This window comes from Hyaena hyaena, unplaced genomic scaffold, assembly GCF_003009895.1.
Source record: "Hyaena hyaena isolate Hyena2069 unplaced genomic scaffold, ASM300989v1 scaffold_750, whole genome shotgun sequence".
Lineage (NCBI taxonomy): Eukaryota > Metazoa > Chordata > Mammalia > Carnivora > Hyaenidae > Hyaena > Hyaena hyaena.
Genome location: NW_024081385.1, coordinates 892,159 through 917,700, shown reverse-complemented (window position 1 = coordinate 917,700; position 25,542 = coordinate 892,159). Strand labels below are relative to the sequence as shown.

General features: G+C 37.9%; 1 long non-coding RNA gene across 3 annotated transcripts in view; it reads left to right on the top strand.

Annotated features, from left to right (window-relative positions):
- Nucleotides 1-14,465, top strand: part of LOC120221112 — a 32,105-nt gene extending 17,640 nt beyond the window's left edge. For 2 of the 3 annotated variants that reach the window (XR_005525732.1, XR_005525733.1), the window contains exons 3-5: nt 11,845-11,887; nt 12,533-12,631; nt 13,511-14,465. This is a non-coding gene — a long non-coding RNA (uncharacterized LOC120221112). Of the gene's footprint in view, nt 1-3,617; nt 3,670-11,844; nt 11,888-12,532; nt 12,632-13,510 lie in introns of all 3 variants that reach the window. The other variant, XR_005525734.1, reaches the window with a different exon arrangement.
- Nucleotides 14,466-25,542: the final 11,077 nt, after the last annotated feature.

Below are 25,542 nucleotides of genomic sequence, written 5' to 3'. Positions count from 1 at the left end.
GTCACTACGTAGCGAAGAAAGGTGAATTGTTTCATATTTTGTGTGCCATTCTGTTGTAAAGCCTCCTAAAATCTGGGTCCCTGGGGTTGCCCCTTTCTTTTAATGGCTACACTTTGGAGACAGGTGATGGTATGCTGAATCTCCATGGCTAAGTGTTTGATTTATTATTAGTTTTGATTTGAGAATATTCTGTGTATGAAGTAGTAAAAGGAACAAATGAAACAATGACATTTGGGAAGCAGTAAAATCTGAGGGTAAGAGTTCAGAAGAAATTAAATATGTCCTGACAGCTACTAAAAACAAATAAAATTTAAAAAACCCAAGTGCACTTAGAAAAGCTCAGAAAGTAGAGTTTCACACGTCTGAAAAGGGAATAAATCATTTTGCTCAATACGGCCTACATCAGGTGGCGTAGGATATCGTATATAGTTCTATACTTACCGAAGAGAAACATCAGTACCTTGGCTAGAATTCAAAGGCACACAAAGAAATCAGCCAGATGATAAAAGGATAAGAGGATTGAGTCTATGAGGAGGGATTAGAGAAAATTAATGTGTACAACAAAGAGTAAGAGAAGAAGAGAAGGGGATGGAGACCTTTCCTTAAATCCTTAAGAAAAAGTACCGCAAATGGAAGGTTGGAGGCTCTAATAGGGGCAGGAAGCTAACTGGGGCTGATTTATCCAGCAAGTTCTTCTTCTTCTTCTTCTTCTTCTTCTTCTTCTTCTTCTTCTTCTTCTTCTTCTTCTTCTTCTTCTTCTTTTTAAATGTTTTGTTTATTTCTGAGAGAGAGAGAGAGACAGTGTGAGCAGGGGAGGGTCAGAGAGAGAGGGAGACACAGAATCCGAAGACAGCCTCCAGGCTCTGAGCCGGCTGTCAGCACAGAGCCCGATGCGGGGATGAAACCCATGAACTGTGAGGTTGTGACCTGAGCTGAAGTCGGTTGCTTAACTGACTGAGCCCCCCAGGTTCCCCTATCCAGTAGGTTCTGTAGGTAGGGTGCCCAGGACCCAATATACTTTTAGAGGCCCACAAAAACGTTTTCACTCCTTTAAAAAATCAGAAGAAAAATGAGTATTATAATAATAAGTATATAAAAATGGATCAAATCTGGGTTTTACTCATCTTTTTGCCAACACATTCAATAAACATACTTTTGAATATGCTTTTATGGGGGAAGGAACCCACAAAGGCAAAAATGCCCAGGCCCATGAAAGCCAGGATGTGGCCCCAGAGCTAACCTAGCAAGTTTTAGAAAAAATATTGGATCAAAATAATCTCCATGGAAGGTTGTCGACTGTTAAACGCAGATGATCTGGGGGCTTGCAAAGAGGCACCCTGAGCTGAGCTTAGGAAGAAGAGGCTCACTTTCTTCATCTATAAAATTCCAATCGCATTGTCTTACTGTCTTCTCATATGTAAAAGACTCATGTAATTAGTGCTCACAATAATGCTCTGATGTAGGATTTGTTAGGCCTCGTTGACAGATGAGAAAACTGGAACTCAAAAGACGACGTAATTCACTAATGTTAGAGAGAGAGCCAGAGTCAGACCTGAAGCTTGGACACTAAATTTACATGCTGTCACAGCACACAGATGGAAAATCAAACCGGTGTAATTTCCACCCATTCCACGCTACCCTTACCTCTATTCCTCAACACTCTGCCAAGGCCCTTCTTAGATTCACACTCCAGTGCTTATTTCATTTTGTTAACTATATCTTAAATAGTCAGTTATGCCATAACACACACATTTTCAAGTCCAAATTCTCTTTGCAATGGTTTTTACAAGAAAAGGGGATCTTTGAGTAAGTTATTTTACTAGATGAATCTGCTTCTTTAAAAGGTTTGGATCCTGTTGATATGAGATTGTATGAGATATACAATTTTCTGAGGCTTCTCTTCTAAAAAATGTATGTAATCTTGGGGAGTAGAATGGAGAAATGATGTTGGGTGATCAAAGGTCATTTTCAAAACAAGGATATCTATTTAAAACCAGGTCTTCTAGGCAGACCAAAACATATGTGGTAATTTATACTTTGAAATTAGAATTTTTTAGAATTTATTCTGGAAAAGAGATCTCCAGGGAGTTGATAGATATGCTTGTGGATTGTCACATTCCTTGGTATTTCTTACTGTGTAGTTATAGGCTATTGGAATTTCTGAATCAGGGAAGGTGACTTTTATTAAGAGAAATGGAGAAATTTTTATTCTACAGAATTCTTCTTAGGGAGAACACTGTATATTTTTAGGAATAAAACCCCACTTGGAAGACCTTCTTAGTATGAAAGATGAGATCCTAATGGCTCCATAAATTGCCTTGTAAAGCAAGTGTGTCTTGTTACCTGAAGGCCCTTTGCCTAAATGCCATGCTGCATTTAAGTGTACCATCTTTGGCATGGAGGATGTGGGCAGAGTTGAATGGCTCAACACAGAAGATGCCAGAGTAATTTGAAATTTCCAGAATTTCCAGAAGGAGGAAAGAAAATTCAGCCAGCATGGTTAGAAAGGGGAAGTGGGATGTCTAAGAAGAGAGCTTAGAAGATTTTGTATTTATTTTTAAGTTGCTTGTTGTGGAGTTTGCAAAGCAAACGATTCCCTCAGAGGTTTCCACAAAGTCTATATATCTCAATAATGCTTTTGAGTGAGTAGATTCTTTTCAAGGAATTCCTAAAGGTGCTGAGTTATGAATCAGGGTTGGCCTAAGGAAACCCAGAGACCGCAGGCCTGGAGGCAAGAGTTGGGGCTAAGGGCAGAAACATCTGGGTTCCATTTAAGCTTTGCTCCAAAGTCAATACCACATGCTGGGAAAAGCAAAAGCATCTATATCCTTGCCCAGCACTGAATATAGAAGGAAATTAGTGTTTCTGACAGGAAAATTGCTTAAAAGGTCAGGATACCTCTTTCTCTAACATTCTAGGAATGAAAAACCAGTATATACTACAGATATTTATTTTCCATTAGTGTTTTTTTTTTGTTTTATTTATTTTTGATTTTTTTTTTTTACAAATAGTTTATTGTCAAATTAGTTTCCACATAACACCCAGTGCTCATCCCCACAAGTGCCTTCCTCCATGCCCATCCCCCCCTCGCCCCCACTGTTTTTGTTTTTAATCATCAGTGTTACAATCATAGAAACCCTGTTGCTATCACTTCATTTTTTCCCTACTGCAAAGATGTTTGCTTCAAGAAGTTTAATTCAATGATTCAAATCAATGTTGTTGATCAATACTGATTTTTGCCAGTGACCCTTACTGTCATGATAATAATAATAAAGATGAGAAGTATCATTTTGTTATTAATCTTTTGAGGGAATAACCACTCTCAATGAAATACCAATGACTGGAACAGACGATATAATAATTTTCTTCCTAGTGACTGAGTTACATTCCTTGCTGTGGTGCACACATGTTTTCCACACTTGCTTCCATTATTTAGCAGTGAACTTAAAAAAATAATAAATTTCTGTTGTTTAAGCAATGCAATATGGGGTGCTTTGTTATGACAGCCTCGCAAACTAATACTGTTCCATATTTAGAACACTTAGACATGCCCAGATAAATATTTGGATTTTTAAAAATTGAAGTATAATTAACATACAACATCATATTAATTTCAGGTGTATAGCATGTTGACTTGACAATTCTCTACATTACTTAATGACCACCACAGTAAGTGTTCTTTCTATACCAACTGTTTTGCCAAACCAAAGTTGTTTATTTAGTCCTTTATGTTTTCTTTTCTTTTTCTTTTTTAAAATGTTTTGTTACTTCTGAGAGAGAAGGGGACAGCGTGAGCAGGGGAGGGTCAGAGAGAGAGGGAGACACGGGATCTGAAACAGGCTCCAGGCTCTGAGCTAGTGTCAGCACAGAGCCCGGCATGGGGCTCGAACCCATAACTGTGAGATCATGACCTGAGCCGAAGCCGGACGCTCAACCGACTGAGCCACCCAAGCGCCCCATCCTTTATGTTTTCTTTAGAAACTCAGTAGATTGGGTTGGGAGTGTTGGAAAACCATTCTGAACAGGTTTCTGCAGGCAAACTGAACAATTCATAGAGACATACAATCTTAGTAATCCACGTGTCCCCAGTCTCTTCTATTTCCTCATGTTGCTGGTCTTTATGAGAATTACTTTAGATTTTCACTTCCTTCATTCTACAAAGCAGCCAGGAAGATGGCTGAGTTTTAGCATGTAATCTCTGAAGCTTTGTTTGCTTTCCTGCAATGACCTGGAATCACTGGGTCACATCTAATTAATATGCTGTTGGCAGAACATGCTAAACAGAAGTTGTCAAAACTAAATGATTAGAGGTTTAGATACAGGGTTGAATTACATATGTTACTTCCAAGAATTACTGCAACTAGTATGTGCCTACTTCAAGCTTACAAGGTCTAAGGCTATTAGTGGATTTTTTTAAACATCAGAATATGTTGCCAGTAAGTATTTTTAAGTGGAATTTCTTTTAATCTTTTCAGGTAACAAATATTTGCTATTTCATGAACTTGACAACTCTTCCCTTAAAAACCAAGAGAGGTGTGAGTTGAAATATTTTTGACCCAAAAGTTTTGATAAGTAAAGTGAACTTTGGGGCCTATATTTTTCAAATTGACTGTCGACATTAATGAAGCTCACTGCATTAGCTGGGCTTTTTCACTTATCCAATGTAAACATACTCCTAGCCCAGTATCTTTGCAAATTTTACACTATATTTGCCAACCATCAAATCTCTGCAAACATTGGACAGGATCACCTCTTGCTACCTGGTAACAATGTTTATAAATGTATTTATTCCGATAAGATGGCCAAGTACATTTAAAAATACTTCTTAAAAGGGATTTCAGAAAATGTTTTTTGCAACCTTAAATCTTCATTCCTTGTTCTTCATTCCATAGATGCTGCCAATGGCCAGATTTGTGCAAGAATGACGAAGAGAGGGTCTGAGTCTGTTAGTCATACAATTTTTTATTGTCAACGTTCATTTCTTCAGAATACTTTCACAAGATACATGAATCTAACTGACGCAAAAGTGTTTTTTTTTAAAAAAAACATCATTAACTTTCCGATTCACATATGATTTTCATAGCTTCGATGCAATCATTTTAGTTTCACATTTTTCTCTGCCCATTACCTGGGGGATTCTAAATTCCTTCCATTTACTTAAGGCTCATTTGAAGCAATTTTGCTCTTGACTCTATGGTGCTAGTTCCTTTAGACTCTGATCCATTCAGTTGTGTGGCTGATTTGGACTCTGTTCTAAAACAATCCCATAAGATTTTACCAGTGGCTGAAATCTAGTTCTTCCATCTGCCTTGTCCTCGGCCTTTAGCTATTTGGAGATCTGAACCTGGGGGCCAGTCCATGTGATTTCTCAAGAGTTGTTCCTCAACAACGTTCTTTTGATCATTGCTTGAATCCAAGCCCCTTCCCCACATACAGTGGGTGCCCCACTCTCCTGGCAACGTGATTGGCCATGTGGAACTCAGTCTTGTTCCCGCTCCCTTCACATAGTCACCGATGGAGCCCTTGGTGACTGACTGAGGTGATCCAGGTTGATATTCTGCTGTGAGCTAAGAGCTGCAGAATATATATTCTTCCTTTGATTCAGATAAGATCCTTCCCTAATCCAGAACCAAGTAATTTGATTCTTCCTCTATTTTTACTGATGGTGAAACAAACAAATAAAAAAATCTCCTCTGGTATGCAGTTCAAAGGCTTAGAAATGTTGAAAAGGATATATTTGGCATTGTGAAATTCTGTTATAAAAAGAGAAGTACAAATGAAAAAAACACAAAATATATTTTTATATAGTATCTTTTGTGATAAATATCAACAACTTTTAAGAACTTCCCTAAATGACCATTGCAGATGGGTTTATAATTTGCTTCGTCACTTTTATCAGTGTCCATAGTTTGTAGCTAACCTTGTTATTGATTTCAATTTTGCTACCACATGTATGTGTATTATATATTCTTTAATTCAGAACTACATGACTATAACTTTCATATTCACATGCAATATTATTAAAAGCCAAAAAAAATCATACTCAGAAGCAAACAGGTAGTAATTCTACTTAACATAAAACAATGGTTTTGACAATTATTATAAACTATCCCTCCTGAATTAAACTGTAGATGTTCACAGGAGACTACTCATGAGATTTATTGAAACAGATAATTCCATTATATTAGTATAGAAATAGGAAGCTGGAAAAGGGGACAAAAGTGCCCATCAATATGTGTACTTGGAGACATTGCAGAATTTTTGCATCTATTTTTGTCCAGTAGTAGATTTTGAAGATTATTTATAAACCTGAAGGTGTTTTCCTGTTAAATGCCTTTATTTGCAAAAGAGAAATGGTGAAAATTGTTTCACATCATAAAATAGCACATCATATTTTTCTTTAAAATAGAATCCCTTGATTGTAAACAAACAAACAAACAAACAACTTCAATTACCTATCTGGTGCTGATTCCCAACTTGGCTTCCTCTTACTTTTTTTTTGTTTTTCTCTTCTGAATATGTTCTAGTTTGTTCTTATCTAAAATTATGGCACTCACAACCTAACCCAGTTCTCTAGATGCAAACTGGCAACTACAGAGAAGAAACCAAACTCTTCTTTCTTTCTTCTTTCTTCTCTTCTTTCTTTGCATCTTTCCTTCCCACCTTCCTCCCTTCCATTCTTCTTTTGGCAAATACTGAGAATATAATCTATATCTGGCACTTTATTAAGTGCTGGAGATAAAAAAGAGCAAAGGAAAACATGGTCACTACTTTTATAGAGCTTATAATCTAAAGAAGGATACAGAGAAGAACAAATGATCCGACAAATAAATGTAATATTGCATCTGTGATAAGTCCTAAGAAAAGGTATACAGTCCTATGAGAACCTGTAATTGGAGGATTTGAGCTAATTAGAGAGGTCGAAGAGGCTTCTCATCTCTTGAGCAGGATGCTGAAAGAAGGATAGAGCTAATAGTGTGATGAGAAGACAGAAAATCATCTCAGACACAGAGACAAGTATATGCAGTGGGGATGGGTAGGAAGAACCTCTGTGAAAGTATGAGGGATGGAAAGAAGTCCAACACAAATGGAGCAAAGAAAGAGGAAGGCTGTAGTGAGCAAGGTCAGCCAGAAAGTAGACGGTGCCAGATTATGCAGGATCTTTGTGGCCCTGTTTTACCATCAGCCTAATACAGCAAATGGGAAACCACAAGGAGTTTTAAACAGGAGGGAGATGAAAGATTACAACGAAGAGTGGACTGAGAAGACATCAGAGTATATGCATGTGGGTCAGTGAAAAGACTATTGCAGGAGTTTTGGTAACAGATAGTGGCAAGGTGGCTTGGGATAGCTGGGAAGAGGACAATGGACTTGAGAAGTATTTAGAAGGAAAATTGGTAGAACTTGATAATGGATTGTATAAGATGGAGAAAGAAAAGGTTAGATAAAAGCGAGGAATTGATGGATGTACAGCTTTTGTCTGGTGTGACTGGAGAGGTGGTGTGCCATTCACTGAGGTGGGAAACTGGAAGAGGGCCAGATTTGGGAGGAAAGATTATGAGTATAGTTTTGTAAGAAGAATCATTGAATAGTCCATGAATAAATATCAAGTAGAAAGTTTGATTATGTGTGTCTTGAGCTTAGAAGAGTGTCCTCGGGTGGTCAAATAAATTTGTGAGTCTTCTGTATATAGATGGTAATTGAATCCATATTGAAGAACATCAAATAAAAAGAGGAAAGGCCAGAGCACTGAACCTAGAGAAACTCACCATAATTAATAGCCTTTGAGAAGAAAAGGCAAAGAAAGAGAAAGGAGCAACTAGCCAGGTAAAAGGAAAACCTAGAAGGTACTGAGATTTTCAGAGGAAATCAGTGTCTCCATTAAGAAGAAGGGGCTGGTGGTCAAGTGCTACTAAGGAGTTAAGAATAGGAAGCATCCTTCTTGTTGATTCATATCAACTTACTGCCAACTAAAATCCTTAAATGCTTTTCACATGTAAACAAACCCCAAGATCTTAATGGCTTAATAGAATCAAGGTTTATTCTTCCTTACATCCTATTCCAGGGAGACTTGAGCTGTTCACTTCAAAGTGGTGACTAAGGCTATAAGCTGCTTTCATCTAGTGGCTCCTCCAACTTATCATTTCTTCTTGTCCCTAGCATCATCCTGCTGCAGAAGGGAGGAAGGGAAAGTGGTGAAAGACACACCTGATCTTTAGCTTCCTCATTTTAGAAGTGAGATGTGTGACTTTCACTCACATTCCACTGTCAGAGTCAGTCAATGGTAAACCTAACGATAAGGAAGCCAGGGAAATATAAGAGAGCAAAGGTAGACCAGTGAACATTTACAAACCCCATGACCTCTGCCCTGCCATTGAGTGGTTGAAGCTTGGGATCCAGGTTCAGAGCCTTGAATTTACCACCATCCAGTCTCAGTGTTAGAGTTCATCATTTCATCTCACTAGACCTTTTTAGATTCTGATTCTGAAATCTTGCATTTCTTCCCTCGCTTGGAGTTATTCAACAATTTGATCAGCATTCATCTTATAGCTTTATCCAGTTAAGGGATAAACCTCTTAGTTGGACAGGGCCAAGAACTGAGTCTCACCTGAAACATCCCTCCAGAGGGGGTAGTCCAGGCTGGTTTCCCCCTCCCCATCAGCATCCGTGGTGCTGTTCAACCAGATGTGGATTGCCTAATTGAACTAGGATCTATAGATAATAAATGGGAGGGGGAACAGAGTATTCTCCTAACTTCAAGTTAAGATGCTTTTCAAAATTAAATTAGAAGACAAATGCATATAAGGATAATATTGTTCTTCTTTAGTGATAATCTGTAAATAAATATCTGAGATATCTTGAGAAACCCTTATTTGTGATAAATTGGGCATAAGCCTCTATAAAGAATGTGCTATAGTTTAAATGTTTGTATTCCTCCTTGGCTAAACTTATATGTTGAAATCGAATGAGCCATGGGATATGGTCTTAGGAACTTATGGCCTTTGAGGGTGATTAGGTCATAAGGACAGAGCCCTTATGAAAAGATTAGTGCCAGTTTGAAAGAGGCCCAAGAAAGCTCTCTTGACCCACTTTCTACCCTGTGAGGACACAGCAATAGGTGCTGTTTATGAACCAGTAAGTGGGACCTCGCAAGTCACCAAATCTGCTGATATCTTGACCTTGGACCTGCCAACCTCCTGGATTGAAAACAGATTTCTGTTGTTTTTAAGCTACCAAGTCTCTGGTATTTTGTTATAGCAGCCTGAATGGACTAAGACAGAATGAATATATGTTTACTATCCAAATTTGTTATAAATACTAAGTTGGAAGAAAGAATGTGGTCACAGAGGGAGCAGATGATGTGCTGGGAAAGAGTCAGGGAGCATAGAAATTTGTTCTGTATGCCTCCAACCCTAACTAGGAGATGAGCATTCAGTCCTCTAGGTAGGTATAGTCAGATGTAAATGAGTACAGCTTTGTGGCAGGCGGCAGACAGATAAGAAATAAAACACAGGGATACCTAGGTTTTTGTAACTTTGGTGAAAATAAGTCATGGGGATGTAAAGTACAGCAGAGGGAATACAGTCAATAATACTATAATAATTTGCATAGTGACAGATTGTAACTAGACTTCTCATGGGGATCATTTTGTAATGGGTATAAAAATAGCAAATTGCTATGATGTACATCTGAAACGAATAGGGTATTGTATGTCAATTATACTTCAGTAAAAAAAATTTAAGAAATTATGGTTTCATGGGTATGGAGTTCCAGTTTGGGATGATGAAATAGCCCTGGAGATTGATAGTGGTGATAGATAATGGTTGCTTAATAATGTGAAAGTACTTAATGCTACCACACTGTCCACTTGAAAGTGATTAAAATGATAGGCTTTATGTTAGCATATTTTACCAAAATTAAAAAGAAAAGAAATGATGAGTCTGGAATTCAGATGTGAAGTCCTCAAGACATGTCTGTTATGCCCCCACCGATACTCCTTTTCCCAAGCCCTGGACTACATGAAGGCAGTGAACTTCAAGCTCTGGGATTCCCCCCAAACTGGTGTGAAATGCTGAGACCACAGGATGTGTCTCTGCAAGGACCAGAGAAGGACAGGGAGCCAAATCCGCTTGTTCTTCATGAATCCTTGATCAGGTGTCCCCTTCCCTCCACTTGGTGGCTGAAGCAATGGCAGACTGACCCAAAGTAGGCTTGGCTGTAGCCAAGATGCCATTCTCACCAATTCCCATATGTGGACCTGTCTTGGTCATCTGCCCTAACTCAGGCTTCTCTTAGTTTTAAGCCAATGATAACGAAAATAATCTACTCACTCTACTTGCTGTTTTCATATATTCTCTGACTTTATGTGATGCATATTCAGAATTTATATATCATTCAGAATTTACATATCAGCCAGAATACAGAATGTATCTGCCAAAATAAGAAGATGCTCCACTTTTACTGTTACTATAAATCAATTAATTTAGCAATGTGATTTAAACATCACTGTTGTCAGTGAGACACCTGAACTTTCAGGTGTTCCGCCCTCTGTTGCTTCTGGACTTAGAATTGGTGATCAGGCTGAGGCCTCTGCAAGGGGCTGCCCCGTGTCTCGTTGTGTCCTTAGGGGCCACCCTTGTTCTTTAAACACAACACCTTCCAGTCATCATTTCTTTGTCTTGTCCTCTTGACACCTTTGTCAAATGCTTTGTGGAAATATGGACATACTGTGTCTCTTAAATTACTGCAACATTTAGAGTAGCTAAAGAGTCGGAGGAGCTAAATGCTTTCTCGCAATTTTTTTTATTCTTCTTTGGCTTTTTTCTAATATTTTTCTGCCAGTTAATTACATTTCCCAACAGTTTTGCAGATAAGTGTGGCCAAGTAACTAGTTTTATCTAATGAAATATAAGTGAAAGTTGAGATGACTTCTTTTCCTTCTCCATTTCCTTTCCTTCTCTTCTTCCTCCTTCTTCTGAAATGTGAGACTTTTGAGCTGGGACATTTAGGAAGTGCGGTGCCACTGCTATGTCCTCTCTTCCGCTGCCAGAGAAAACTGAGGTCTAGGTCCCTAGGTAACTGGGAGAGCAGAGCTTCTTGTTGACCGACTCAAGGCATGTAATGTTATTGTGTCACTTTCGTTTCCACATCTTAGCCAAGCTCATTCTGACTCAAAATCTTCTTGGTCAGCAAGTTTCTCTTTTAAGGTGATGATTGTCATGCACTACATAGCATACATGCCTGAAATAGTCTCTGTTTTGTTTTATGAACAGCAACATGCAATGTGATGGTTTAGCCAAGTGTAGAGTCTGGAATAAGAATGCTAGTGTCTGAATCCAGGCACCAAACACTATTTACTAGCTATGTGATCTTGGGCAAGTTAATAATCTCTCTGAGCTTTGTAAAATGAAGATGAGAATAGTACCTGCCTCTGAAGGCAGTTGTGAGGATCAAATGTGTTCAATTACTTAGAGTGGTGCCTGGCACATAGTAAGCATTTGATAGGAGTTTACTGTAATTACTAGATATAACAGGACTCTCATGAATATTGCTACAATTAAAGGGTGAAGGATTTTGATAATGTGATATATGTGAATGTAGTTGTTGCGAATCAACATATACTTTAAAATTCTGATCATGAATGCTTAACTCTATTTACCCCAAAGAATAAAATATTAGACCTGAACATGAAGCAGCTTATAAATAATTTCAATAAAGGCAGACTCCCCCTTCCTTAAGGGTAATGAGCAGCTGTTTCACATCTGTCATCCTGTTTTGAAGTGTATGTGTATTTAGCAACTTCACGCAATAAACAGTTTTCTCTCTGGCTCTTGTTTTTGTTAGATAATGTTATGGGCAGTCTTGAGGCTGCACATGGACATTTCAAGTAAGTATGATTCCATTATGACTTTAAAAGTTGCTTTGATTTATAATTTCATTCCTCTTATTTTTTCAAAAGATATAAAGCCAACATCTAGAATCCTATTAGTAAGAGTTTAATTTTCAATTCTATATTTCCCTTACAAAAGGACAGATGAGAAAATGTGTAGTCTCATTGTGTCCTAATTTTTGGATACTATATTCTACTTAAATCAAAGGCGTGGTCCTAATTTTAGGTCTCTTGAGTTGCCTTTGTAGGAGTTATTTCCTATACAGAATGTATATGTTAGAACCACAAACTAAAAGAAAATTTCTACTTCTATAGTGCTTATAGAATGATACATTTCTCTCTCCCAGAATATTTTCTTATTCACTAATTTATAGTCAGAACATAATCATCATGAGTATGAATGGTTTTACTTCTGTGGGTAACTCAGGGTGGCCATGACTGGGTATGAAGACTTAGATTTTAAGAATAAAAATAAATTGGGAAAATTATTTTAAAAATAAAAAAGCTACTTTCCTATGGAAAAAGGCTAAGAATTCCTGTAATTTAACTCTATTAGAAGCCCCAAAAGAGTCTTCTTACCATCAAAAATAAAATATTATTTTTTATATGGTAAATATTCAGCAAAAGTATTTCCCCTCTTAGGATTTGCAGAGCGATTACTCTTCCTCTGCACACGTGGCCAGGACTGCCATGAGAGAGAGCAGAGAGTTCCATGAGGAATTGACCTTCACATTTGATGGGGTAAGCCAGTGGAGCATGAATGTGAAAAACCTCTCTCATAGGCCTGGTGACCAGTATAGTATGTTTGACAAGTGGACAGAGGTGGGAGGAAAAAGAAAAGGGCAACTCACATGCCAGTGGGTAGCAGCAGAATTTCTGATTGGTTTTCTCTCAAGGTTAGATTCATAAATTAGTTTGTTTCTATATGTCTATTGTGCTTGGAAATGTGAGGTTAATACTAGCCAGCTGCTGTCTATAAATCTTGGCACTTGGATCTCAAAAAACTTTCCAACTTTGCTTTTGCAAACTCACCAAAAGCTAAATTACCATAAAAATAACTTTTGCCCTCATTGTGTCTTCCATACTCAAAATGTTTCCAAAATAAATCTCCAAAATTATATATATTCTAAAAATCCATTCTTTTTTTCTTTTTCTTTCCTTTTCTTAAGGTTTCAAAGCTTGTCTTTAACAAGTATCCTGTGGTATTTTATTTTCGTGCTTGTTTCAAGATCTGAACATTGAAAAACAGTGACTCAGCCATAGGTTATACTCAATAAATTTTCTAGAAACACTTGTGTGTCATTGGATCAAACCATTTGGCAAAATTAAGTAAGCGAAAGATAAGAAACTATGACATAGGTGTATTTTGTCCCTGACTCTTTCATTTTCTATATCTTTGATAGGACTCAAGGAGATACGTTGATAGTCAAAGGTTGGCTTCTCTAGATAGGTCTGTAAACAGAATTACCCATATCCTTTCCTGTGTGTGTTGGAAGTTGAGAAAGACAAAATATATTCACTGAATGCCTACATGTACAGTCACTATGGTTTACCCATGAAATCTTATTTAATCCCTACTATTAATTACTGAGATAGTTATTTAATATTTATCTTTTACAGATGAGGAAGATGACTCTTGGAAGTTTGAAGAAATTTTCTGGAACTGGGGTTCACTTTGTTGTGAACAAAAGCCCAAACATTTTCACTGCACCACATTCTGAGCCTTTTACCATTCCATATACATCTATTTTATTCACTCTTTTAGAGATTTAAGATAAATGGAGTTATTATTTTAAAGTATTATACAACAAGTTAACTACTTTAATTGGAGTGGAGAGTATCAAAAAGTGCAATGGATTCATGTGAGGGAAAATATGTGTAAATCCTGCATCTGTGTTTTTTGATCTTATGGGTGGTAGAATGTAGCCTGGAAAGCAAATTCTAGAGTCAGAGAGCTCTAGGTTAACATCCGTGTTCTGCCGTTTACTTCTTAGCTTGCAAATTTAGGCAAAATACTTCTTCCATTTGACCTTCAGTTATGTTAGTGCAATAAGAACAATAAAACAAAGTTACATGAAGCAACAGGATTGAGGTTCAGAATATATACTGATTGGTAAGGCACAGGGCACTCAGTGATCAGAACCAGCAGAAATCACCAGTCATGCTTATAGTTATGTATAGGGACCATTTTTCCCACTTTGCCCATAGATTTCTTGCCTATCTTCTCCATTTGTGGCAGTGTGAAAAATCAGAGGTGCAGTCAAGGTTGAGAGAGATAACAACTTAGGAGTGCAATGATTACAGTCAGAATTCCTCTGAATTCAAGAGGAAACATGGTTGGAAGATGTGTCATTCTACTTTTACACTATGAAGTTCCAAATGGTAAGTTTAACGTAGCCATAAAATGAACTATCATTTACATTTTCTCATATACTCAGTAAGGCTTGGATTTGACATACTGTTTTAGGGTAACTCTTACTCAGTTGGACACAAGATGATGAATCTTCACAGGCTCATGTGAGGTCTGGTGATGTATCAATGAAGATTTAACAATGGTAAAGAAAAGTAACATGCATATTTGTTTACTGCACAAACAGTGCATATCCAGATTCTTTATTCTCTGTCTGCCTGAGAATTCCTGCAAATTAGCATGTCAGCCACATTCTCCTGATCTAATCTAACATGATGTCTATGAAAGAATGTTGCCCCAGTCAGCTGGTAAATTAGCTCACCAGGGCAGCCCACTGGAACCAGGCTGGCCACTGGGCCCTGGAATGATTCTACTGGTGTGAGTTACAGACCACCTTAGGGCATCTGGTCAACCTACCACAAGGGATAGACGGCCAAATAATGCTCTATATGGGAGAGACTGGAACCAGAGCTCACATGGATCTTAAGTAGTGTTTGTGATACCTTGCTCGGGTGGCAGTGCCAGGCCTGGTTGGTCCCAAGGCCCAGAAAAAGTCTTAAAAATTGTCAACGAAGTCATTCCCAATGCACAAATCCTTTGAGCTTGGGGCCTGGTGCAGAAGTCTACTTGCCTAGGTCTAAGGGCAGTACTTGTATAATTGCTTTTCATGTCAGTCCTGGAAATAAAAAGTGAGGTACTTAATACATTACCTATATACCAGTAAGAACTCAGTATACATTGGCTATCTTCATCATCATCACCATCATCATCATATCAAATTGTACCTTCCTTAGGAAATGTTAAGAAATGCTCCAAAAATAAAAAAGTGAGGTTTCAAAACAAATGGTTTTAAAGAATAATTCAGGTTTTAGGTTAACGGTAATGGGTTGAATCTCAGAAGTTAAGAGATTATTTTAAATGTAAGGGATTTTTTAAAAAAAAAAAAACAAACCTGTCAGAGAAAGAGAATGGGTGATAACTCAACAACAACAACAACAACAACAAAAAACAACAACAATTTTTGGAAGCTATAAAGCTTGACTTGGAGACTTGAGAAAACTGAAATCTTAAAAAAAATTTTTTAACGTTTTTATTTATTATTGAGAGACAGAGAGAGACAGAACATGAGCATGGGAGAGAGAGATGGGGAGACACAGAATCTGAAGGAGGCTCCAGGCTCTGAGCTGTCAGCACAGAGCCCAACGCAGGGCTTGAACTCACAAACCACAAGATCATGACCTGAGCTGAAGTCAGACACTAAACCGACTGAGCCACCCAGGTGCCCCATTGAGAAAACTGAATTTTAAGTCAAGAGTGAGGAAAGCTGAGAAGCTACCCAATTTCTACTGTGCTCAGCAGTTGCAGACAACACTTCTGAAACTAGAAGTGAAGATGGGACTGAAAACCAAGATCAATTGAAAATTAGATTCTCAGGCCTCCTCACCACTCCTTGCAGAAAAGTGGCTGACTATTCAACAGCCCAACCAAATCACCCCCACCCCCAACAAAAAGCTAGATTATTTATGGAGCACTGGTCTTCGGACTAGAAAACCAGAATGATCTATGTTAAATACAAGTGTACACACTAAATATCAAGACCCAGACCCCATGACTACCACTATTGTTGCTTCTATGTTTTTTTTGTCTTTTGTTTGTTTGTTTTTGCCTCATTCAATTCCCAGAACTCTGACAATCAGAGTTATAGCAATCTAGTTAGGATTTTGGTAGAATCTTTTGTGGGAGATTGAACTAGCCTAAGGTAAATGCCTTAAGTATATTGACTATCCCATCATCTTCTAGTTGTATCATAATATCCATTATTCCCTTCTCCTATAGTAATATAATTTTTAATTGGTCATATGGCTATATGTATATCATAAAAGGCCAACCTACTTTGCCATGAGATGCGAGCCAATATTTCTGGCCAATGACATATAAGCAGATGTTATATGTATAACTTAGAGGAAGAGGATATATATTCTTTCTTCCTTTTTTCCATTTTCTTATTGATTAGAATGGAGACATGGTGCTGAGCCTTCATGTACCGTGCAGTGTAACATTCACAAAATAGTAGCTCAAAAAGGTAGAGGATGTCTGGATCCTGGACACTCTGGAGTGCTGTGCTAATTCCAAACCTGTATTAGACATAAATAAACTTTTTCCTTGTTTAAGCTACTCTTTTTTAAAATTTCATGTTACATGCAGCTGAACATATATACTAAACAATGTAATAATGTAAAATGTTTTTCCAGTGAAATGGCACAGCCCAGTATCCCTGCAGGGAAGCACATGGTTGAAGAACCCCGTCCAAGCACATGAAGGTAACAAACAGCTTTACAAAGTTTTACTGCCAAAGTTAAGAGGTCAGTCAACACCACTAGAAATTTGAGAGATTTTTTTTTTAACGTTTATTTATTTTTGAGAGACAGAGCATGAGCAGGGAAGGGGCAGAGAGAGAGAGGGAGACATAGGATCTGAAGCAGGCTCCAGGCTCTGAGCTGTCAGCACAGAACCAAATGTGGTGCTCAAACCCACAGACTGTGAGATCCCGACCTGAGCCAAAGTCAGACGCTTAACTGACTGAGCCACCCAGGTGCCCCTAGAGAGATTTTTGAGCTATCATAAAATACAGAGGCAACATCTACAACAATAATGATAATGAGAAAGAAATTTGGAGAAAAAGGAAATTATGCAGAAAAAAATTCCAAAATGTATCATTTACTCCTCAGATAAATAAGATAAATATCTTAAGTTCATAAAGCAAGAAAAAGATACCTTAAAAATGGAACAGAGACCATTATGGCTTTTGAGATGAAAAATATGATTACAGAAATAAAAAAGTCAATGAGAGTTGGAGGATAAAATAGAAAAACCATTTCCCAGAAAATAGACCAAAAATCAAGGAGATGATAAATAAGAGAAAAAGATTTTTTTTTAAAGAATCAATTCAAGAATTCCAACATCTAAATAATAGGAATTGCAGAGAGCAAAAGAGAAGAGAGAAAACTTAGGCGTGAGACTTTCTAAGAAATAATTCAAGAAAATTTTCCCAAACCAAAGCATGTGAGTTGCCAGACTGAAAGATTCCACTGCACTCTCAGAATAAGGAACAAAGAGTAGATCAACATCAATCCATACACTGAGAAACCACAGAACACTAAGGAAGAGAACAGATCTTGAGAATCCAGTGAGGGGGGATAAAAGGTAACAGAAAGAATGTTCAGGAATCAAAAAGTCACCAGACTTCTCAACAACAGTGGAAACTAGAAGGGATGGAATCCTGCCTCTAAAATTCTGCCAGAAAAGGATTTCCAATATAAAATTTTATACCAAGCTAAACTATTGATCATGTGTAAGAGTAACCTACAATATTTTAAGTCATTCAAGAACTAAAACTTATCTCCCAAGCAACCTTTCTCAGGAAATTACAAAAGGATGCCTTTAACCAAGGACATAAACCAAGAGGGAGTAAGACACAATTCTAGAAAATGAGGGAGAACAGTGAGAAGTTCAAGTCAAGAAAAACATAAAAGGGCTCCTCAGGATGATAGCTTTCTTAGGTCAGGTTCCCTAGGGTGGAGCCTGAAACAGGAATTCATGCGCTTTGTGGAGAGAGATCTATTGAGGGAGAGTTCTCAAGAGAAAGGGAGAGAGGGCCAAAGGATATGGCAGGGGAAGGAGGTAAGCAAGGATGTGGACTCACCTGAAGAACAGCTCAGCCAGATTCCATGGGGGAGCTCATCTGCATAAATTGCACCTAAAAGCAAGGAGGCCAGACATCTGCACTTCTGTGTCAATCCAACATTGACTATGGGGAGGGTGTAACATATTGGTTGAAGTGACTCCCATTTGACTTCAGGTAATTTGCTGGAGAAAAAGGCATCTGTGAAGCATTGGAAGACATGGCAACTGCAGGATGGCAACCCAGCCCTTTAAGGGGATCTGAGCAGGACATCAACAGTGACCACTACTAAGATGAGGTACTAAGCCACAAGTGTGAGACAGGCATTGAGGGCAAGCCATCCAGACTAGAGAAGATCTGAAGGCTCTGGGGTAAATGTCTTCAAGAAGATAAACCCAAGGGAATGTTTAATGTGTGTGAACATATTGAGAGGAAAGGTATACAACTTAGGGAGAGTTTGGGGATAAATTAGTCATAGGTACATAGAGAACTTTGCAACATAAAACAGTAAAATAACTCCAGAGAAAACTGGAAGTTGTACAGGAGGAGAAATTAATGGAAAAGGACTATGTGGCTCAACTAGAACTAGCATTGCAAATGGCCATAATAATGAACACACCGTATACTGATCTAACTGAGTGTGAAATAACTACCAGGAGGATGGAGTAAAAAACAAGACTGGATTGTCTGCTGTTGAACCCAGCAGTTTTCTCTGGTTACCTGGCAATGAGTCAAGTGGGACCAATGTGACTGCTGTAGGCAACTGGCCTAAAGCTACAAGGTGTTCATCTCTACTGGCAGCACCAGTCTCATCTCTGTAAAACTCCACTGACACACTCCCCCACCCAAAGCCCCCATACAAAGAAAGCCACCAGAGCAATGGAAGTGTCCCTGTCCAGAGCACATCCTTGTGTCAGCCGCACTTGACCAAGCACCCCTCTCCATGTGATACCAAGAGACTGGGGTCCGTGTGGGTCCTGTTCATCCTTCCACCCATCGGTGTCAGCCTGCACTGTTTGATGCTATAGCACTGCTTGAGCCCCCCTCCCCTTTTTTTTAACATTTCCATTGTCAAAGTCAATAGATGATACCTAAAACCAATATATCAAAAAATAGGAGTACAAATAGTTGTTTAGTGTTAGTTAGAGATATTGAAAGTAATATCAACAGAATCAAACGTGCCTCTGGGAAGTGGAACTCTAAAGCTGGGGTGAGGGACTTCTATATTTTATAACAGACATTGTAGAACTATATGCATACATAACTCATAAAGATAAAAATATTTCTAAAAGTGGTTAAACAATTGCTTTCCTGCTGTACTTTTCAAATGTTTAGTAAGTGGAAATTTTCTAAGGTCAAAATAAGGTAAGCAGCGTTTCCCAAACTTATTTGGCCCCAGAGCGTTTGTATTTATTTCTTTAACCACTTGTTAACATCTTCAAAGGCACAATGTTGGCATTTGGTAACTACCATCTGGCACAAATTCATAGAAAGGAGAAAAACATGAGGCACAGAGGAAGGACATTTATCTAGCACTTACTGAGTGCCCGCACTTGTTCTGGATTTGTACTAGATGTCTTAACCTGTGCTTGTTCTTGTAATTGGATTCTGATCAGATCTGATGATGTAATTTTGATTCAGTTTTAATTCACAGTTCATTCATTCGAGAGAAGTTCACTGAATGTCTATTATGTGCCAGGCACTTCTGGGAGAAAATGTGCATGATACATACAGTCCTTGACTTCACCACAGAAATTCAGCAACAGTCAAGAAGGAAAGGAGAATGGATATATTTGGACAATCCATTACTACCAACAATTTTATGTTTAATTTAAGAGATCCATTTCCATTTGTTCAAAAATGACTTCCACATTGGTTCTCCAGCTGCCACATGCTTTGCTACAAAGCTAGCTCATCCCAAGTGGTTTAGAGTCAACCACTACCCTCTTAATTCAAGAGGCACACCCATTACATCCTATATCTAAGGCTGTAGGGGTACAAGGGGTCTCTGTAATATTCTCCTACTTTAGGTCTTTGAAGTATAGACACTGCTGCTGCATGGTTGACATATTGATTCTACCATGGAAGCTCACAAAGGTAGAAGGAAGCTCCTGAAACCTAATGAAAGACAAACTTGAATACACACCTCCAAATTACTCTTGCTTTGTTAAAGTTTACTTTATTTTTTAACCTATAAAGTTATAAGTGTTTCAGTTCAGAATACTTTTAAATTATAGCAAATACCAGTCCAAAAAAATCAACTGTAGTCTCTAACCCAAAAACATCCATCTTGGTCTATTTTCTTGCAAGATTTTTAAAAAGGGTTTTCTCATAGAAATGCTTGTCTTAATTTCTAACAAATTAATAGAATACACTGGTAAGGAAACATACAGGTACACACTGGGCTGCTTTTGGAAGTCCTGACTCACAATGCCCCTTGATTTCCAGGCAACGCATGCTCCTCATAACTCATCACTGCAACATTAGAGGCTCTGGACCACTTTATCACTCTGAGCATCTTCCTTGTGGATGTAAGTACTGGAGAGAAACAAATCATTAAAAAAGAGATAAGATGTTAGTTTTGCTTGCTAAACACACAAAAGACATGGCTGAGAGAGCCTACATCATCCCTGTGCTTTGCTGCAGGGAGAGCCACTCTCTTCTAAGAGCTAAAGGAGTGCAGGGGCAGAGGCACCCAGAATGCCAGCTGTCTATCAAGTGGGGGGAGGGCAGAAAACTACTTCGATTCCTCAGCTAGGGGGCACTAGGTGTCCTTCGTATGCTGCAGGAAAAGACCATTGAGCAATTGAAAACAGCTATGCTGGAAAACATGCCTTTCCATAGAGTTCCTTGGCTTTTCTCATTTGTTTAATGCTCCTGGCATGCCTTTTATTGTATTGATTTGTCAAAATCTTATCATTCTTATTTTTCAAACCACCAGTCAATTTGTGTTAATTTACTGTTCTTGGCTAAAATAACTTACTAGATTTTTTTAATAGGATGATGTTTTGAGGGTTTTTTTTTTTACACTACACATTTAACATACTTAAAAATGTTTTGCATCTTCTAATTTACATTTTTTTTTCAAAAAATCACAAATAGCCAGCGGTGGGAATAAAATCACGACTGGGACAACTGCTCTACCATTTTTTTAAAAATCCACACCAATTTTCATTTGAGTACTTGCTGGACAAGTCATCACTTCTCAGCTCTGGTTATAATATCATTCAGCTAAGTCTTATCCCTCAAACCATTTCATTTCCTATACTTCATATAAGGGTGATAAGAAAGCCAAGACTGAGAGGGACAAATGATTTTGGCTTGGTTACTGTAGAATTGGGAGAGGTACCTAGAAAAATCCCCTTTGGAAGACTGTGCAGGAGGCCCACAATGAATGCTTCTTTGTAGTAGAATTTGTTTCTTTGGTCAGAAAATCGTGCCTTAAATTAGATGAAGCCTGTAGACTTTGAATATAATCCAGCTAATGCAACCTAGATTACAATGCAGCAGTTTGAATATAGATATCAATGCCATGCTTAAAATGGCCTCCTCCATTAAAATAGTGTAAAAGAATTGAAGGATTAATTTTGCCTCGTGGCCCAGTTCCTGCATGCTTGGCCACTTCCCCTACAGAATTTGGCCCAGTGCATGGAGAAGATGCAATGACCATCTCTCCAAGTGTAGCCTGAGATAACAGGACAAATATTGGGCCAGTGCCTCTATGATTGCATGGACCAAGATCTGTTGGCCAAAGTGCTGTTCTTCTATAGCTCTGATGAGGCAACCGTTTCCACAGCAACCCACATGTTGCTGGTCAATGCCCACACCCCTGTTCCAGCAGAGTGGGCTGAGAGTTCCTCCTCAGAGATGCTGGATAAAATACAGTACATCCAATACTTCATGGGATGCACTCACTAAAATAAATAAAAATACATTCTAAAAAATAATACATTCTTTACCTTAAATTCAAATTTAACTGAGTGTCCTGTACTTTACTAAATCTGACAATTTTATTTTTGTAGTAAGGAGAACATGCCTGCTTCCTTCCTAGGATTTTTCTTCTTCACTGGGCTTAGGGAAGATAGGAAGGCATATAAGATTTTTGCTTGTAAGTCTGTATCTTCCATGTGAATGTTCATTCATTTACAGGAAAAAGAACCTAGAAAATTAGTGTTTAGTCAGACTAGTGCAGAAATCTAAGAACACAGAATAATTATTTCAGTCTGAAGCCCAAGAGTTATATATTCCCAGCGCCTATTCTGATCCATGCAACTATAACAAAGAAATCGGCATAAAGGTTCATTAGAATGGGAATCAGGAAAGTTCCACCTTTGCCTTGATTTTTTTCTCTGGAAAACAACTTCCCCATGCTTCCATTTTTATCTCTAGGGATTTTAATTGGGGAGATAGTATCCAATATAATCCATATTGGAGAATAGTCTAAGTTGATTTTATTTTTAAAATCTGACTTTGAGCATCTCAAAGATAGATAGTCTTAAAGCGAATACATATTACATTATACATATTGTAAATGTTCCCCCCCTCATTTTCATTACTTTTTTAGGGTCAGACATATTCACAAATGGAAAAGTTGGTTGTTTATATTATCTGAATTTAAGAATACTTGGAAAACTCTTTTATGTTCAATTAGTTTCTGTCTCTAGATGCTTAAATAGTTAAAAGATCCACAAGCAATAATCTTTTTAGCTGGTCTCTTCAATTCCCCAGAAAGGGATTATTAAAGCACTAACACTTTAGAGTAGATATCCTTACCTTGAGACTGGATTTAAGTCAGCATAAGCATTATGAATCTGAATTCAAGTCAGTGGATAGTAAAAAAAAAAAAAAAAAAAAAAGATGGGGATATGGTTAGTTGTAGGAATTTAGGATCACATCCAAAAATATATATATATCATTTGCCCATAAATGCACCTTGGATTCATCCTGACTTATGCTCTACTCTACTCCCAAGGTGTCTTGTTTTTCATTGAAGAGGGGGGTGATTTTATTTAACTAAATGCCCTTCCCTCCTGCTCCTGGAGTGGAATCCATTCACCACTGGTACCATTCTGGTCTTAGTGCAGGCTGCCAAACAGGCCCAATTCAGATAGCATGGCAGGGTACCGAAGAGCTTTCCCTGTTTACCATAAATTTGCTGTGTGACCTTGGGCAAATCACTTAACTTCTCTGGACCTCAGTTTTATTTTATTTTATTTTTTTTTAATTTTTATTTATTTCTAGGAGAGAAAGAGAGACAGCGTGAGCAGGGGAGGGTCAGAGAGAGAGGGAGACACAGACTCTGAAACAGGCTCCAGGCTCTGAGCTGGCAGTCAGCGCAGAGCCCCACGCGGGGCTCGAACCCACGAACCGCTAGATCGCGACCCAAGCGAAAGTTGGACGCCCAACCGACCAAGCCACCCAGGCGCCCCAGGACCTCAGTTTTATTAATGTAAGATGCCAAATGGGCACTGGATAGACTATCAGTCTTACCAAGAAAAGAAAAAGAAAAACTTACATCGTCAAGGTCTTATATCTTGTTCAGTAGAGAACATATATTCTCTCATCCATCACTGCCCGACTCCTTATTACTCATATGTTCTTGAGAAATTTGTTTCATCTCTCTTTGCTTCTGTAAACAGGGTAAAACAATAACTACCAGATTATGATGTCATGCTAATAAAATGATGTAGCAAATGTGAAACAATTAGAGTAATATTGACACATAACTATTTGATAAGTTTTAGCTATTATCATGGATTTTATTTTAAGAAAACATTAAGCTATATCAATATCCCTAATAAGTTCTTGTGGCAATCAGCATCTTTATGAAGACATGGTTATTTTTGCTTCCTATTAATCATGTTCAACACAAACTTTTAAAAAATAAAAATGCATATCATTATCAATTTCTCAGAATTCAAAGGAAATAAAGACATCGTTTTCACATACATTGTATTTAACAAATCAGAAAAAGAGAGTCTTAGTTCCCCTTCCCAAGTAATCCCCATGTTTTGATACCATAAAGCACTCCTTACTGAAGGTATTGAACAAAATATAAAAGAAAATCACACATCTCCAAAGAAAAGATTTTCAGAAGAATTTTTGAAATGCCAAATTAAAATTTTTGCCTCTCTAAACCGAGGTAATAAAAATACCTTTTTAAGATATTTAAAGTGAGGTAATAAAAATACTTTGTAAATAAAAAGCATGCATTACTTAATGGAGTAGATTGTTTTAATCTGTGGCGTGAACAAGAATTTCAACAAGACTTCCTGTCTTTAAGCTTTACAAAACCTACTGCCTACGCAAGGACACATTTTCCTCTCCTGTCACCACTCATCTCCGTCAGCACATTCCTGGTGCTGTTCCTGAATTTATCAGTTACTCAAACAATTTCTATTAACATGAGCTTCCCCAGAAGCATATTAAATCATTTAAGAATGATTTAATCATTAAGTCATTTATGATACTAAACCTGTCCTATGTTACAGTGCACTTTCATATGTCTTATGTGTATCTACCTCGATTATTGCTTTTGTACTATTTCACCTTTTTTTTTCTTTTTTGGAATGTAGAAAATGTTAGCTCTGGAAGTGGTTAATGTGACAAAAAACACATTATATTTTTAAAAATCCACGTCAATCCAGAGTGATGGCATTAAGTGGAATCCAGTGTATCACGGAATACCTAATGCGCACAAGATGTGGAGCGTGTCCCTTGGTCAGAACTTTTAAATACTAAGTAGCAGTGAGTGGGAGAAATAAATCAAATTGGAGGGTGGCTGGAATAATAAACAGGGGAGAGGCTCCATACTAACATCCCAGAAAAGCAATATGAAAAAGTGATCCTGGCTGTCATGAGCTATTACTGAGTGAAAAACTTCTTTTTAGCCCTTCTAACTTAAAAAAAAAAAAAAAAAGGGGGGGGGCCCGAAAAAAGGGGCTTGAGGAAAATAGCCTTCTTTCTTTGAGTCCCTCAGAAAAGTCAGTAAAACCAACTGCCATGTATCATCTGTTTAGTGACAGAAAAAATATATATATAGATCAAAGATAATCAAGGTACACCTGGTTATTATTTGTAAAGACTTAACAGTAAGTTTTTAATGATTAATTTATCTGCCACATAACGCCTTAATAGATCATGTGGAACATCAAGGGAGGAATGTGGTACTGCATTTCTAAAGCCTCTTTCTATGTCTCTGAATGATAATAGGCATGGAAGCCATCATTAGTCTTGTTAGACGATGGTTCCTTCAGGAATCTCCTATGTGTTACCTTTTAGAGGGGAGGTCAGGGACACCACCCCCTGGGACTTCCCTGCAGGATACAACTAACACAAGCATAAACTGTATGGAAATGGCTAAATTATCTTCACTGAGACCTTGGCCTTTCACATCAATCAAGTCCTTCTGAACTAGTAAAACAGATAAGCACCCTGCTGGCAAAAGTGTTACTATCCTTATGCTTGTCATGACTGGCACTACAAATTTAACAATAAACGGGCAGTTACTTGTCTTACTTCTTTAAAAATCAAAGTAAGCGTGCCGTGTTGCTATTTCTC